This window comes from Trachypithecus francoisi, unplaced genomic scaffold (assembly GCF_009764315.1).
Source record: "Trachypithecus francoisi isolate TF-2019V2 unplaced genomic scaffold, Tfra_2.0 Lachesis_group11, whole genome shotgun sequence".
NCBI lineage: Eukaryota > Metazoa > Chordata > Mammalia > Primates > Cercopithecidae > Trachypithecus > Trachypithecus francoisi.
This window is the reverse complement of record NW_022681456.1, coordinates 26,185,804-26,200,177: the sequence shown is the minus strand read 5'-3', so window position 1 is coordinate 26,200,177 and position 14,374 is coordinate 26,185,804. Positions and strand designations below refer to the sequence as shown.

Here is a 14,374-nt window from a genome sequence, read left to right as displayed (position 1 = left end):
TATGCAGGAATTATTCCCATATACACAGATCCAATGTCTCTAATTCCCAGAGTTAAATTTCTATTTTCTTCATTTCTCATGTTGGTATCTTAGCAGTGCTTCAAATTGGTCAACAACCTAAACTCACTCTATTCCTCATCTAAATATGGTCTATTTCTGTGTTTCCTAACTTAATGTCTAATTGTCACAGACGCACAAAGTATGAGGATCTTACACTCTACTTTCTCTCTCACCCTCCTTCTCTATGAAACTGTGTTTTCCAGGCAGTCACCTAAGCTTTTCACTGTACCTCTACAGCCTTCCTCTTATATCTTCCCCTTCCTCATAGCCTTTCCCCTTGTTCAAGCCTGTATTATCTTTCACTTGAACTCTTGATAAAGTCTCCAAACTGTTATCTTGACTCTCTCTTCTAACATTCACTCAGCTACTAAATTTGTATTTCCCCAAACAAGGGCAGTTTTTCTGAACTATACCCACTTATCCAAGTTCTTATATAATAGGCAACAATGTTGTTTTAGGGTATCCACCTACTTCCTACTCATTCTACTTAGTTATTTCAGTTCAGGCAAGTTGATTCCACCAGCAAAGCACACTTCAGCTAAGACAATCATAAACTCATGAAGACTAGTTCAGAAACTGGCCCAAAAGAGCTAATGAAGTGCCATAAGACTTTTGCTGAGACTTCTGGGCCAACGGTGTATGCTTTTTGCTGAGGTAAATGCCATTGTTATTGCTATATTTTGCCACCAGAGGACAGCCTGTTTGAGAAGTCAAGGCAGTTCAGAGATGCAAAGAGAAATGTGATCCTAGTAACATCTTCTGAGCCCTAGCATCAAGAGACGTCCAAAGCCAGTTTCCCTTAGGTTATTCAATTACATCTACCAATAAACTTTCTTTCTGCTTAAGCCTGTTTGACTCAGGCAACGAACTAGCAAACAAAAAAGTACTAAATAACACCTCCTATCCTTTCATTCACCATGTGACTCAGTTACATCAGCCTCCTCACCACTATCAGAATACTGTGCCTTTCCTTAAGCTATTCCTTCAGTCTGGAATTCACTTCTCTCTGCTTGGAATTCCCTTCCCTCCATGCCTTGCTTAAGATCCACTTTATACTTCAAGTTTCAGTTTAAATAAATGCCTCAGTGAAATAATCATCAGAGACTAGAAAAAAGCAGAGGGCCAGATTATACAAGGATTTGAAACCATGCTATGGCTTTTTGAACTTTAACCTAAGGGTAAAGAAATGTCATTAAAAGGTTTTAAAGCATAAATGACATGACCAAATTTGCAATTTTAAAAAGATCACTCTACTTGCTGTGTAGAGAATGAATTAGTGAAGGGAAGTGGGGGACAATGATTTGTAAGCTACTAAACCAATCTAGGCAAAGAGAATGGTGATATGGGCTAAAGAGCCAAGGGAGAGGGAAGAATGTATATTTGTACTATTTTATTTCTGAATAAATCTTCCTCTGTACTGTAAACTCCCTGAGGGTAGAGAAATTATCTGCTGACTACCATGCTATCCACAGAAATTAGCAAGTAATTGCCACACAGTAAGGACTCAAATGGGTAAATGGAAGTATCATTTGTGAAGACAGAAAACACAGGAAAATTCAGTTTGGGGGTTTGTTTGTTTTTGAGCAATAGAGAAGGATGAAGATGAACTCTGTTTTGGATAAGCTGAGTTTGAGGTAATACAATACATTCAAGCAGGCAAATGGGTATATATAATACATACAAACACACACACATCTGGGGATCAGGAAAGAGATTTGCATTGAAGACACTAACCTGAAAATTCTGGGCACAGACGAGTAAATGGTAACTGACTTTATGAGAAGAGATAAGATTGCTTAGAAATATGTGAAATGAAAAGAGGGTGGAGATCACAGACCTCACAGGCATTTAAAAGTTGAACAGAAAAGGAGAAGCTAAGGAAGAACACTAATAGCGCTGGCAGGAAAGCATAGGAGAGTCCTCTAATAAAGCCAAGAGAAGAGGAAGTCCTCTAATAAAACCAAGGGAAGAAGTGGTCAAATGTGTCAAACATTGTTAAAATAAAAATAAGAAAGAAAAAAGTCAGGGAATGGGCAGATTAAAAGTATCCTTTGGATAAAAATAGCTTTGGTAGAGTGGGTGGGAGTGGAGCTGGACACACCTTAGTTTGGAGTGGGTTCAAGGGTAAGTAGAATATAAAGAAATGAAGTCAGCCTGTATTAGACATTTTGCTCAAGAAATTGGCTACAAAGAAACTAAGATTCATAGTTGCAGGAGTGGAACACAGTCAAGGCTAAGTTCTGTTCCTTTGTTGTTACAGGTTGTGTATGTTTTACAGAATTTGATCTTAAGCATGTTTAAATGTTGATTGGAGGCAACCTAAAAAGAAGAAAAAGTAGAAGAAAAGGTAAGAATTAATATAAAAAATGAGCAGTCTTTGAAATGGAGCACAGAAGAAGGAACTCGTTTTGAAGAGGCAGCAGTATCTCTTCCACTGAAGTTGTATACTAGAAGGAAGAACTAGTAAGGATGTAGGCACATTTATAGATTTGGTTACTGAAAATTAAGAGAGCTTACATGTGATAGCTTCAAACGTGTAAACAAATCTGTTCATTGAGAATTTTTTCTAAGTTATGAGTTTAAGATAGACATTAACATATAAATTACATAAAGTAGTTGTCCCATCCCCAAACCTTAGATTTATAAGAAAAATTAAAACAATATTTAATGCCTACTATGTATAAGACACTATGCTGTGGAGAACACAAAAAGGCTCTTTCCCCAGATATATGAATAGCTTGTGTCCTCTTCTTTTAGGTCCCTGTTCTCACATTCTACTTTATTTCTCTCCATTGAATTTACTACCAGCTGATATATTATTTTTTTCTTATTGTCTGTTTTCCCCCCTACTGGAATAGGGCAGCAACTTTTTCTGTTTTGTTCACTGCTGTATACCCAGCACCAATAATACTGCCTATAATGGATAGGGATACAAAATAAAATTTTGATTTAAGAGGCAACTTCTCTTCAGGAAGGTACTATCTGTTAAGTGGGAGAGAGATTATATACAGAATACATCCCTGCTATGGTCTGAATGTCTGTCTGTGTTCCCCCAAAATTCATGTTAAAACTGAATCCCTAATGCTATAGTATTAAGAACTGGGGCATTTAGAAGGTGATTTGGTCATGTGCATTGTACTGTCATGAGAGGGATTCGTGCCTGATATAGTTTAGATATTTGTCCCCTTCAAATCCCATGTTAAAACTTGATCTCTAATATTGGAGATGGAGCCTAGCAAGAGGTATTTGAGTCATGGGGACAGACTAAGACAAAAAACTGGTACCAGGAGTGGGATGTTAAAACTAAAACTTTAAAACTAAAGCTGCTTAGGTGTTGCAATCCTAGTCTCTGATAAAACAGACTTTAAACCAAAAAAGATCAAAAAAGACAAACAAGGGCATTATATAATGGTAAAGGGATCAATGTAACAAGAAGAGCAAATTATCTTAACTGTATATATGCACCCCAAACAGGAGGACCCAGATTCATAAAGCAAGTTCTCGGAGACCTACACAAAGAGACTTAGACTCCCACACAATAATAGTGGGAGACTTTAACACCCTACTGTCAATACTAGATCAACGAGACAGAAAATTAACAAGGATATTCAGGACTTGAACTCAGCTCTGGACCAAGCAGATCTAACAGACAACTATAGAACTCTCTACCCCAAAGCAACAGAATATATACATTCTTCTCACACCACATAGCACTTATTCTAAAATTGACCAATAATGGGAAGTAAAACACTCCTCAGCAAAGGCAAAGAACGTAAATCATAACGAACAGTCTCTTAGACCACAGTGCAATCAAATTAGAACTCAGGATTAAGAAACTCACTCAAAACCACACAACTACACGGAAACTGAACAACCTGTTCCTGAGTGACAACTGGGTAAATAAAGAAATTAAGACAGAAGTAAGTTCTTTGACACCAATGAGAACAAACAGGTAACATACCAGAATCTCTGGGACACAGGTAAAGCAATGTTAAGAGAGAAAGTTATAGCACTAAATGTCCGTTATGAGCAAGCGGGAAAGATCTAAAATCAACACCCTAACATCACAATTAAAAGAACTAGAGAAGCAAGAGCAAACAAATTCAAAAGCTAGCCGAAGACAAGAAATAACTAAGATCAGTGCAAAACTGAAGGAGACAGAGACACGAAAAACCCTTCAAAAAATTAACAAATGCAGGAGCTGGTTTTTTGAAAAGATTAACAAAATTGATAGACCGCTAGGAAGACTAATAAAGAATAAAAGAAGAATCAGATAGATGCAACAAAAAATGATAAAGGGATATCACCACTAATCCTACAGAAGTACAAACTACCATCAGAGAATACTATAAACACCTCTACTCAAATAAACTAAAAACTGTAGAAGAAATGGATAAATTCCTGGACACAAACACTCTCCCAAGACTAAACCAGGAAGAAGTCACATCCCTGAATAGACCAATAACAAGTTCTGAAATTGAGGCAGTAATTAATAGCCTACCAACCAAAAAAAGCCCAGGACCAGATGGACTCACAGTCATATTTTACCAGAAGTACAAAGAGGAGCTGGTACCATTCCTTCTGAAACTATGCCAAACAATAGAAAAAGAGGGAATCCTCCCTAACTCATTTTATGAGGCCAATATCATCCTGATACCAAAACCTGACAGAGACACAACAAAAAAATCTAATTTCAGGTCAATATCCCTGATGAACATCGATGTGAAAATACTCAATAAAATACTGGCAAACTGAATACAGCAGCATGTCAAAAAGCTTATCCACACGATCAAGGCGACTTTATCCCTGGGATGTAAGGCTGGTTCAACATATACAAATCAACAAACGTAATCCATCATATGAACAGAACCAATGACAAAAATCACATGATTAGCACAATAGATGCAGAAAAGGCCTTGGACAAAATTCAACACCCCTTCATACTAAAAAATCTCAATAAACTAGGTATTGATGGAATGTATCTCAGAATAATAAGAGCTATTTATGACAAACCCATAGCCAATATCATACTGAATGGGCAAAAGCTGGAAGCATTCCCATTGAAAACCGGCACAAGACAAGGATGCCCTCTCTCACCACTCCTATTCAACATAGTATTGGAAGTTATGGCCAGGGCAATCAGGCAAAAGAAAGAAATAAAGGATATTCAAATAGGAAGAGAGGAAGTCAAATTGTCTCTGTTTGCAGATGACATGATTGTATATTTAGAAAACCCCATCGTCTCAGCCCCAAAACTCCTTAAGCTGATAAGTAACTTCAGCAAAGTCTCAGGATACAAAATCAATGTGCAAAAATCACAAGCATTCCTACACACCAATAATAGACAGAGAGTCAAATCACGAGTGAACTCCCATTCACAACTGCTACAAAGAAAATAAAATAACTAGGAATACAACTTACAAGGGATGTGAAGGACCTCTTCAAGGAGAACTACAAACCACTGCTCAAAGAAATAAGAGACAACACAAACAAATGGAAAAACATTCCATGATCATGGATAGGAATAATCAGTATCGTGAAAATGGCCATACTGTCCAAAGTAATTAACAGATTCAATGCTATTCCCATCAAGCTACCACTGACTTTCTTCACAGAACTAGAAACAACTACTTTAAATTTCATATGGAACCAAAAAAGAGCCCGTATAGCCAAGACAATCCTAAGCAAAAAGAACAAAGCTGGAGGCATCACACTACCTGACTTAAAACTATACTAAAAGGCTACAATAACCAAAATAGCATGGTACTGGTACCAAAACAGATATATAGACCAGTGGAACAGAACAGAGTCCTCAGAAATAACACCACACACCTACAACCATCTGATCTTGACAAAAACAAACAATGGGGAAAGGATTCCCTATTTAACAAATGGGGCTGGGAAAACTGGCTAGCCATATACAGAAAACTGAAACTGGACCCCTTCCTTACACCATATACAAAAATTCACTCAAGACAGATTAAAGACTTAAATGTAAAACCTAAAACCATAAAAATCCTAGAAGAAAACCTAGGCAATATCATTCAGGACATAGGCAGGGGCAAAGACTTCTTGACTAAAACACCAAAAGCAATGGCAACAAAAGCCAAAATTAACAAATGGGATCTAATTAAATTAAAGAGTTTCTGCAGAGTGAACAGGTAACCTACAGAATGGGAGAAAATTTTTGCAATCTACCCATCTGACAAAAGGCTAATATCCAGAATCTACAAGGAACTTAAACAAATTTACAGGAAAAAAACAACCCCATCAAAAAGTGAGCAAAGGATATGAACAGACACTTCTCAAAAGACATTTATGTGGTCAACAAACATATGAAAAAAAGCTCATTGTCACTGGTCATTAGAGAAATGCAAATCAAAACCACAATGACATACCAGTTAGAACAGTGATTATTAAAAAGTCAGGAAACAGGCCGGGCACGGTGGCTCAAGCCTGTAATCCCAGCACTTTGGGAGGCCGAGACGGGCGGATCACGAGGTCAGGAGATCGAGACCATCCTGGCTAACATGGTGAAACCCCGTCTCTACTAAAAATACAAAAACTAGCCGGGCGAGGTGGCGGGCGCCTGTAGCCCCAGCTACTCGGGAGGCTGAGGCAGGAGAATGGCGTAAACCCGGGAGGCGGAGCTTGCAGTGAGCTGAGATCTGGCCACTGCACTCCAGTCCGGGCGACACAGCGAGACTCCCCCTCAAAAAAAAAAAAAAAAAAAAGTCAGGAAACAACAGATGCTGGAGAGGATGTGAAGAAATAGGAGCGCTTTTACACTGTTGGTAGGAGTGTAAATTATGTCAATCATTGTGGAAGACAGTGCGGCGATTCCTCAAGCATCTAGAAACAGAAATATCATTTGACCCAGTAATCCCATTACTGGTTATATACCCAAAGGATTATAAATCATTCTACTACAGTGACACATGCACACGTATGTTTATTGTGGCACTGTTCACAATAGCAAAGACTTGGAACCAACCCAAATGCCCATTAATGATAGACTGGATAAAGAAAATGTGGCACATATACACCGTGAAATACTATGCAGCCATAAAAAAGAATGAATTCATGTCCTTTGCAGGGATATGGATGAAGCTGGAAACCATCATTCTCAGCAAACTAACATAGGAACAGAAAACCAAACACCACATGTTCTCCATAAGTAGGAGTTGAACAATGAGAACACATGGACACAGGGAGGGGAACATCACACACCAGGGCCTGTCAGGGGTTGGGGGACAAGGGGAGGGAGAGCATTAGGACAAATAACTAATGCATGTGGGGCTTAAAACCTAGATGACAGACTGATGGGTGCAGCAATCCACCATGGCACATGTATACCTATGTAACAAACCTGCACATTCTGTACATGTATCCCAGAACTTAAAGTACTAAAAAAAAAAAAAAAAAAACTAAAGCTGCTTAAAAGAGCTTAGAGAGCTCAAAACAAAACCAAAAAAGCTCATACACAAGAAAAACTTTAAAACTTCTTAGAGTCTGGTTAAGTGGTTGTGACAAAAATGCTGATTAAAATATAGAAAGTAAAGGCCATGTTCATGAAGTCTCAAATAAAATTTTTAAAAACTAAACAAAAAATTGGCCACATTATATGTTATGCTTGTAACAAAAAACTTGGCTACACTGTATCCATGCCTAGGACTTTGTAAAAGGCTGAACTTAAGAGTAATGACTTAAGCTACCTGGCAAAAAAAAGTTTCTAAACAACAAAGCATTCAAAAGGTGACATGGCTGCTTCTAACAGCCTACTATCAGATATGGGAGTTCAAAACAAGACAAAGTTAAAGCTAATAATCAAGAGAAAACAGAGCATACAAATTTGAAAAATTTACAACCTGACTATGTGGTAGAGGGAAGTTTTCAGGAGAGAAATCCAAACTAACCAGCCAGTTGTTAACAGTCAAGATAATGGGGAAAAGCCCCCAAGACATTCCAGAAATCAAGGCTACCCCTTCCACCACAGGCTCAGAGATCTCCTCAGGCAAAATGTTTTGGGAGGCCAGGCTCAGGGTATTGCTGCCTTGTGCTGTCTTGAGATGCTACTCCCCAGGTTCTGGCTGCAGCCAGGGCTCAAAAGGCCCCAGGTACTGGTTGGACTGCTACTCCAGTGGGTGCCAGCCATAGGCCTTGATGGTTTCCAAGTGGTGTTAAGTCTGCAGGTATACAGAATACAAGATCCATGGAAGCTTGGCAGCTTCCGCCTAGATTTCACAAGATATGTCAAGAAGTCTGGGTGCCCAGGCAGAAGCCTGCCACGGCAGAGCTCCTACAGAGAGATTCTACTAGGCTAGTGCCAAGGGGAAATGTGGGGTTAGAGTCCCCAGAGAGAACTCACTGGGGCACTGCCCAGCAGAGCAGTGGGAACAGGGGCACTGCCCTCCAGGCCCCACAGTGGTGGCAGTCTAAAGCCAAGAGAAAAAGAGAAAGGTGTGGTCAAATGTGTTAAATACTGTTATGAAAAAGAGAGAGAAAGAGACTAAAAGAGAAAGAGGAAGGAAGGAAGGCAAGGAAGGGAAGGAAGGGAGGGAAGGAAAGGAGGGAAGGAAGGGAAGGAAGGGAGGGAAGGAAGGAAGGAAGGAGGGAAGGAAGGAAGGAAGGAAGGAAGGAAGGAAGGAAAGGAAGGAAGGAAGGGGAAAGATCAAAAGTATCCTTTGGATGTAAACAGCATACACCCTCAGCCTGGAAAAGTTGACAGACATTAGACTCCAATCCATGAGAACAGCCATGTGGGCTATGCCCAACCAAGCTATAGAGATGCAGCTGCCCAAGGTTTTGAGAGCCCACCTCTTGGACCAGTGTGCTCAGGATGTGGGAGGGAGTGGAAAGCGAGGAAGTGGAAAGATTAAAATAATCCTTTGGATGAAAAAAGCATACACCCTCAGCCTGGAAAAGTGACAGACATTAGACTCCAATCCGTGAAAGAAGCCATATGGTCTGCCCAACCAAGCCATAGAGATGGGGCTGCCCAAGGCTTCAAGAGCCCACCTCTTGGACCAGTGTGCTCAGTTATGGGACATGAGTCAAGACAGATTATTTTACAGCTTTAATATCTGCCCTACTAGGTTTCAGACATGGGTGGGTCCCTTTTTGTTGGTCAAGTTTTCCCTTTTAAAATGAAAATGTTTACCCAATGTCTGTTCCACCATTGTATCTTAAAAGTAAATAACTTGTTTTTGATCTTACAGGCTCATAGCTATAATGAACTTGCCTTGAGTCTTGGATAAGACTTAAGTTGATGCTAAAACTAGTTAAGATTTCTGGGGACTTTGAAAGAGATGATTATATTTGACAACAGAAAAAAGACAAGAGGGTGGGCGCAGTGGCTTACACCTATAATCCCAGCACTTTCGGAGGCTGAGGCAGGAGAATTGCTTTAGCTCAGGAGTATGAGACAGCTTAGGCAACCTAGTGAGATCTCACCTCTATGAGTAATAAAAAAATTACCTGGCCATGGTAATGCATGCCTGTGGTTCCAGCTAATTGGGGGGCTAAAGTGGCAGAACTGCTTGAGCCCAGGCGGTTAAGGCTACAGTGAGCCATGATCCCACCTCTGCACTCCAGCCTGGGCAACAGAGTGACACCCCATCTCAAAAATAATAATAATAATAATAATAATAATACTACAAGAGATTTGGGGAGCTAGAAGTGAAGTGATAGAGATATTTGCCCTCTTCAAATCTCATGTTAAAATGTTATCCCCAGTGTTGGAGTTGAGAGGTGTCTGGAACATGAGATAAGATCCCTCATGAATGGCTCGGTGCTATCATGTAATCAGTGATTTCTCACTCTATTAACAGAACAAACTAATTGTTTAAAAGAGGCTGGTACCCCTCCCTTCTCTCTCTCGCCATGTGATATGCCAGCTGCACTTCCCCTTCCATCATGTAAAAGCTTTCTGAGGTCCTCACCAGAATCAGAGGCTGATGCCATGCTTCTGTAAAGCCTGCAAAACTATGAACCAAGTAAACCTCTCTTCTTTATAAATTACCCACGCTCAGGTATCCCTTTATAATAATACAAACAGACTAAGGGAGTGCTCTTATAAAAAGGGCTACAGGAACTTTTTCACCCCTTCCGCCATGTGAGAAAACAGAGACAGCATCATCTATTCAGCAGAGACACTGAATCTGCTGGTGCCTTGATTCTGGACATCTTCAAAAACTGTGAGAAATAAACTCCTGTTGTTTATAAACTACCTAGTCTAAAGGTGTTTTGTTACAGCAGCTCAAACAAACTATTAATAAAACAATACTAACATTCACAAATGAGGGCAGCAAATGCTAAGAGTGATGTGAGAAGCAACAACAAAAAGTGGTGTAAGAGTTCAGAATACTGCTAATCATCCCAGACAAGTACAGAGTTGTACAATCATCCATCACCTTCTAGAACAGTTTCATCATCTCAAAAAGAAACCTTGTGCCCCTTAGCTATCACCTACCAACTTCCCAGCTTCCCCAGTCCTAAGGAGCCACTAATCTGCTTCCTGTCTGTATACATTTGCCCACTGTGGACATTCCATAAAAACAGAATCATATAATACATGGAATTTTGTGACTGGCTTCTTTCATTTAGTTTGTTTTTCAAGGTTCATTCACACATGTTGTAGCATGTATCAGTATTTCATTCCTTTTTATGGCCAAATAATATTCCATTATATGGATATACCATATTTTGTTTATCCATTCACCAATTGATGGCCATTTGGGTTGTTTCCACTTTTTGGCTGTTATGAATAATGCTTCTGTGAACATTAGTATATAAGTTTTTGTATAGGATAATTTTTCTAAGAGATTTGAATTTTCATAAAGCTTGTAAATTTATCCAAATCAAAAAATTTTATTCTGAGACAATGTCCTTCAAATTTTTTGTTGTTGTTGTTTCTTTGTTTGTTTTTTAAGAGATAGGGTCTGTCTTCACCCAGGCTGGAGTGCAGTAGCCCATTCATAGCTCACTGTAGCTTCCAATGCCTGGGCTCAAGTGATTCTCCTGCCTCGGCCTCCTGAGTAGCTGGGAGTGCAGGCATGAGACACTGAGCTCAGCCAAACTTTTTTTTTAAGTATTAAAACATCCTTTTTAAACGAAAGGATGGCAATATAAAAAAGTAGTTTTGTTTAATGTGCTTATTAAGTAAAATAACTATTTAAAATTTTGCTTTTCTGTTAAATCCAAAAGTCTAAAAAGTGTTGATCGAAGAAAATACAAGATAGCTTCTAAAGTAAACTAAGAAGGTTTTCCCCCCCAGAGTTGAAATCACATATTGTAAACAGTAGAAAATGAAATACATAAGCCAAAAGGTAGATCTTGCCAGGCTAAGGAATTTGGGCATTATCCCATAGTCAATAAGTAAATTAATAAAGCTGTTTAAATATAAAATTATTGACTCTAAGATATCACTATATTCAGCAAACAGTAATTGAGCTACTACTGTATAAAAAGCACTGAATTTGGTACTATGAGTGATTCCAAAAAGACTTTTGCCTCTGACACTACCAAAACCACTCCAGATAAAATTCCAAATGACTTCAAATTGCTAAATCCAATTTTTATTTTTCAGTTCTCATCTTACTTGACCTATCAGTAGCATCTGACATAAGTAAAACACTCTCTCTTCCTTGAAATACTTTCCTTCCTTCTATTTTTTTTTTTTTTTTTTTTTTTTTGAGACAGAGTCTGGCTCTATTGCCCAGGCTGGAGTGCAGTGGCACGATCTCGGCTCACTGCAACCTCTGCCTCCTGGGTTCAAGTGATTCTCCTGCCTCAGCCTCCCTGAGTAACTGGGATTACAGGCAGGTGCCACACGCCCAGCTGATTTTTTCATGTTTTTTTTTTTTTTTTTTTTTTTTTTTTTTTTTTTTTTACCAGAGACAGAGTTTTGCCATATTGGCCAGGCTGGTCTCAAACTCCGGGCCTCAAGTGATCTGCCTGCCTCAGCCTCCCAAAGTGCTGGGATTACAGGTATGAACCACCATGCCTGGCCAAAATACTTTCTTTACTTGGCTTCTAAGACACCATACTCTTCTCGGTTTTCTTCTTACATTACTAGTGGCTCCTTTGCAGTCTCATATGCTGGTTCTTTCACAGCTCCACAATTTATAAACATTAAGAGTATTCAAGGTTCAGCCCTTGCACCACTTGCATCTCTTGTCTATCTCATTTTCTTAATGCTCTCAGTCTCATGGCTCCACCAGAATGTAGCTCCAACAGGGTGAGCATTGGGGACTGTTTTGTTTATACTGGATCCCTTGCACCTAAAACAGTGCCTGACATATAGTAAGTGCTTGACAAATATTTGTTCAATAAATAGATGGATGAATACATGGCTTTATATATTATCTATAAACTCATGAATTCTCCAATTTATACTTCCTGCCTGGATCTCTGTCTGCAGCTCCAGACATATCCAACTGCCTGTTTGCTATCTCCATTTGAATGTGTAAAATATATCTCAAACTTAATGACTTAATGGAAGAGAACTCCAATCACCCTCCCAATGGCTTCTCCAGCTGGCTTCACTTTCTTAGCAAATTGAGGCCCCATCCTTCCAGTTTCTCAAGCCAAAAATTTTCTCAAACAGTAAGCTGCTACTACATAAAAAGCACTGAATTTCGGTGCTTTTTATATAGCACCAAACTATAACTCCTTTTTTTTTTTTTTTCTTGAGACAGAGTACTCTGTCACTCAGGCTGGAGTGCAGTGGCACGATATCAGCTCACTGCAACCTCCGTCTCCTAGGTTCATGTGATTCTCATGCCTCAGCCTCCTGAGCAGCTGAGATTACAGGCATGCGCAACCGTGCTCAGCTAATTTTTATATTTTCAGTATTAACAGAGACAGGGTTTTGCCATGATGGCCAGGCTGGTCTTGAACTCCCGGCCTCAGCCTCCCAAAGTGCTGGGATTACTGGGATGAGCCACCGTGCCCAGCCTAACCCCTTTTCTTTCTCACAATACATATCCAATCTGCCAACAAATACTGTGTATTCTGCCTTCATAACATAGCCAGCATCTGTTTATTTCTCACCACATCCACAATTATCACTATGATTCAAGCCATTCTCATCTCTCACCTGGATGAATGCCAACAGCTTCTTAATTGAACTTCCTGCTTCTTGTCCACCTCCACTCCCCAATTCAGAACCACAAGCAGAGAAATTCTCAGATTTGTTCTCAGAACCACAAGCAGAAAAATTATTTTTCAAACTTATGTCAGATCACATTACTTCTCTGCTCATAATCCTGCAATTATTCCCACTTCACTGAGTAAAAACCCAAATTCTGAAAACTGCTTATAAGGCTCTCTTCAATCTGGCCCTAAGTCAACTCTGACCTCATTGTCTACTATTTTTCCCTCACTTACTCTGCTCCAGTCATACTGGATTCTTCTGCTGTTCTTTCCAAAGGTCAAGCGTATCTCTGCCTTTTCCCTTACTCCTCTCTTTGCCTGGAATGGTCTTCCCCTAGATATCTGCATCCCACCACCTCCTTCAGGTATGCTCAACTGTCACCTTCTCTGTGACTTTTCCCCTGATCATCATATTTAAAACTGCAACCTCATCCCTATCATCCCTACCCTTGTATTCTTTATCCCTTTACTCTGCTGTATTTTTCTCCACAACACTTACCACCTAAACTACTACATATTTTACTTTCTGCTTGAAGACATGACTTTTTGTCTTTCACTCACTGCTATATCCCTAGCATTTAAATCAGTGCCTGGCACATTACATTGGTAAGTGATCAAGAGTCTCTCTGTTGAGCTAATGCTTTCATTTCCACCAGGGGGCCCAACGATCACGTAGCCCGGTGTTTCAGGAAAAGATTATAAAGCATCTCTAAGATTTCTTTGTGCTCTGATCCCTAGAAGGACTACAACTTGCCTAGAAAGAAAAACTGTGCTTTGTCTCGGCAACCACAAGGAGGAGTTGAGAAAAAGAGCCGAGCAGAGAAACCAAATAATGCTGTTTCCCTTGCTTTTCCCTCAGTAACCTCAAGGTGGAAGAAAATTGGATCTGGAGCCAGCTGTACTGAATGAATGATTTTTCTCCATACTATGAGTTACCTAGACACAAACGTAAACAGGAAACATCACAATCCTTTCGAATGCCACAAACAGCCCAAGGGAATCCATATACACAGGCCACTAAGGACAGGAAGGGTGTTTCTTTAACTCCAGCACTAAGAATTCTCCACAAATTCAGGGGAAGAGCTCCCGTTAGCACAGAAAGACATAACTAACTCACTGATGAAGGCCGAGTGTTTCAGATCGTCAGTACTCCCTGGCC

At 39.7% G+C, this 14,374-nt stretch overlaps 1 protein-coding gene across 2 annotated transcripts in view; it reads right to left on the bottom strand.

The window, feature by feature from the left end:
• Positions 1–14,374, bottom strand: part of CRY1 (cryptochrome circadian regulator 1) — a 112,094-nt gene that overhangs the window by 96,480 nt on the left and 1,240 nt on the right. The gene's annotated exons all lie outside the window — the stretch shown is intronic.